Below are 3,261 nucleotides of genomic sequence, written 5' to 3'. Positions count from 1 at the left end.
GAGGTCCTGGGCCTCCTTCACTGCCGCTCCCTCACCACCAGACGCCTGGAGGAAGAACGCCTCATCTTCCGCCTCGGAACACTTCAGGGCATCAATGTGGCCTTCAACAGTTTCCTCATTTCCCCTTCCCCCACCTCACCTTCGTTCCAAACTTCCAGCTCAGCACTGTCCCCATGACTTGTCCGGACTTGTCCTACCAGCCTATCTCCTTTTCCACCTATCCACTCCACCCTCTCCTCCCTGACCTATCACCTTCATCCCCTCTCCCACTCACCCATTGTACTCTATGCTACTTTCTCCCCACCCCCACCCTCCTCTAGCTTATCTCTCCACGCTTCAGGCTCTCTGCCTTTATTCCTGAAGGGCTTTTGCCCGAAACGTCAATTTCGCTGCTCCTTGTATGCTGCCTGAACTGCTGTGCTCTTCCAGCAACACTAATCCAGAATCTGGTTTCCAGCATCTGCAGTCATTGTTTTTACATTTTATTCACCTTTACTGCACAGTACTGTGACTAGACTGACGGATCCAGACATCTAGTGGCAGTACTTGATCAGTGCAGCTAGACTAGGTTACCAGCAATGACTGATTTCGGCCACTAGATGGAGATGAGATCATCAATTCAACCTCAGGAAGAGAGAGAGGAGCCAGGAGTGGAATACAATATGAAAAGCACAGCCAGAAATCTGTTGGAGGCTGGTTCAACTGAGGCATTCGGGGGGCACTGGAAGATTATTTGAATAGAAATAGTGTGCAGAGATATGGGGAAAAGGCAGGAGAATGGCACAAAGTCATGGTGCTCATTTGAACAGCCAGTGCAGACTCAAATAGACTGAAAGCACTCCTGCCTCTGTGTTTCTATGAGGCTATCCTATTTCCCGAGGCTATTCCCCTAACAACCACATCATTCTAAACAGTCAGATCAGAGTTCAAGTTTCAGTTCCAAAATTTTCCAGGAGGTAATGGTTACCCGGGCATAACCCCAGCTAGCGGCAATTAATATGGGCACTTCCTGAAGAGTGTAAGGCACAGAGCAAAGTACTCACAATTTGGCACAAATTGATGCTCAATTAAGAGCTTCACTGGAAAATACATGAGGATCACTGACACTAGAAACAAAATTGAATCACGTTCTGGGGTTGGAATTAAGATGGGAATGAATAGAGAGAGTACATTTTGTATCTGAACTGAGCCACTCCTAATTTGAATATACTTTGTCACAACACTAACATCAAAAGTGGAAAATTGTTGCATTCCACAATAATAACATCCCTCAGCTTCATGAGTACAAAACATTCTTTAAATAATAATCATTGTAATAGAACAGGCAAGGTGGCCTGACCAACGCTAACAAGGAAAGTTAAGGATATTGTTCGATTCAAGGGACAAATTGGCCATAACAAGCAGCAGACCGCATCGGAGATGAGCATGTAAAATTAAAGTGCAGAGATTTAGAGATAGTGTACTGACATGGATAAAGAACTAGGAGAAAGTGAGGACTGCAGATGCTGGAGATCAGAGTCAAAAAGTGTGATGCTGGAAAAGCACAGGCGGTCAGGCAGCATCCGAGGAGCAGGAGAGTCGACGATTCGAGCATAAGCCCTTCATCAGGAATGGATACAGAACTGACTGGCAGACAGTAAACATCGAATAGGAATACTGGGTGGCAGGCAGTGACTAGTGGTATACTGCAAAGATCAGAGCCTAGACCCCAGCAATTCACAAAATATGAGAATGATTTAGTCAATGGAACTACATGCAATAGCTCCAAGTTTGCAGGTGACACAAAGTTAGGTGAGACAGTGGATAAATTGATGGGGAGAAAGCAGTTGGATGATCAGCCATGATCAAACTGAAGGCAGAAGAAGTTCAAGGGGCTGAATGGCCTTCTCATGTTCCTATTTTCCATCTTTCTATATTCTGAAAATTAATTAAAGATTTTATAACAAATCTGCAAACAGCTTGTTAGTTACCATGCTGCTCCACTAAAGCTTGTTTCGACCAATTTTCAGATCTCTGTTGTCAATAATGTGAATTGAAACTCTGTGGTTTCTCTTTTGTAATGCGAGTGTGTTTCCTGGCTAGGAGAAGTCAACACTCTGATCCCGGCACAACTGGATTTTGAAATAGTCAATATCACCGATATTGTTACAAAGAACCCAATTGCAGGAACCACTTCTCTGGAAGATATTTACGTCATGCCAAATGACAAGTTTCCTCTGACTGTTCAAGTTGTTGATATCGTGGGCAAAAGCTGTTGCCTTAACATGAAGGACAGATGTAACCCCACATACCTTGAAGTTGAAAAGTACCTTACAATCTTGGGAAGAACAAAAGGTGAAAAAATGCCAGTTCACAGAAGTCTCTCAGCACCCTGCTAGAAAACATTTTCTCATTCCTTGGAACTACACCGCAGTATTTCAGAGGACTCCAAAAACATTCCAAACAGTTTATGACTTGGAACTTGCAGGGAAGGCGAGTGGAGTGACCGAATTCATTGCTACGCAAAGCTATGTTGCCGACCTAGGATTGACTTCATTTGTAACAGGAGATGGATTTCGCAGTCAAGTCTACAAATATTTCTACATTTGCTGGGACGCAACCACAAATCATATCTGTTTTAATATGCAAGACCATCTCCACTCAAGATATTGTCACACTCCCAATGTACGCAGTAGGGTCATTCTTGGAAGTTTTAAAAGACAGAGAAACATCCACCATCGAGGGACTGCTTGCCCACCACAAGCCCCCATTCCATGTTAAAGTGATTTGTCAAGACTAGTCCCTTCCACACAATCTGTTTGGTATAAATGAACTCCAGATTGACGGTGAAGTCAACATGAAATGTCTTATTGCTGAACCCTTTGAAATACCTGCTGAACTTGTGAAAGTGATGGTGACCATGGTGAGCCAACAGTCATCTCCCTGTAGTGAGCAAGTCATCAATCTGCCATCACCCGAAACTTGTTGAAGCTTTAACAGCTAATGACTATAAGTTGCTTAAAGTTTGTGATGTTTGTCCAGCACCTCCTCCACTACCTCCCAAATCCAGCAGTAAGATTCCATCATGTCATCAAATGCAAATTCCTCCATTCCCACCCCAGTGACAAGAGCAATGACCCATAAAGGTCCTTCTCTTCTTCCTGATGAGGTAGGTATTATAAAGGACAAAAGTGTTATATTAGGTGTGGTGCCATATGCTGCACCTACAATGACTAGGAGTTTTATATATAATGTATGATAAATGTATTTCATCTGCTTTGA

At 43.5% G+C, this 3,261-nt stretch overlaps 1 pseudogene; it reads left to right on the top strand.

Annotated features, from left to right (window-relative positions):
- Positions 1 to 2,760, top strand: part of LOC122548767 — a 52,461-nt pseudogene extending 49,701 nt beyond the window's left edge.
- Positions 2,761 to 3,261: the final 501 nt, after the last annotated feature.

The sequence above is a fragment of the Chiloscyllium plagiosum genome, chromosome 4, assembly GCF_004010195.1.
Source record: "Chiloscyllium plagiosum isolate BGI_BamShark_2017 chromosome 4, ASM401019v2, whole genome shotgun sequence".
NCBI classification, from domain to species: Eukaryota; Metazoa; Chordata; class Chondrichthyes; order Orectolobiformes; family Hemiscylliidae; genus Chiloscyllium; species Chiloscyllium plagiosum.
Note: the sequence above shows the minus strand (reverse complement) of the source record. Positions and strands in the feature narration are given on the sequence as shown.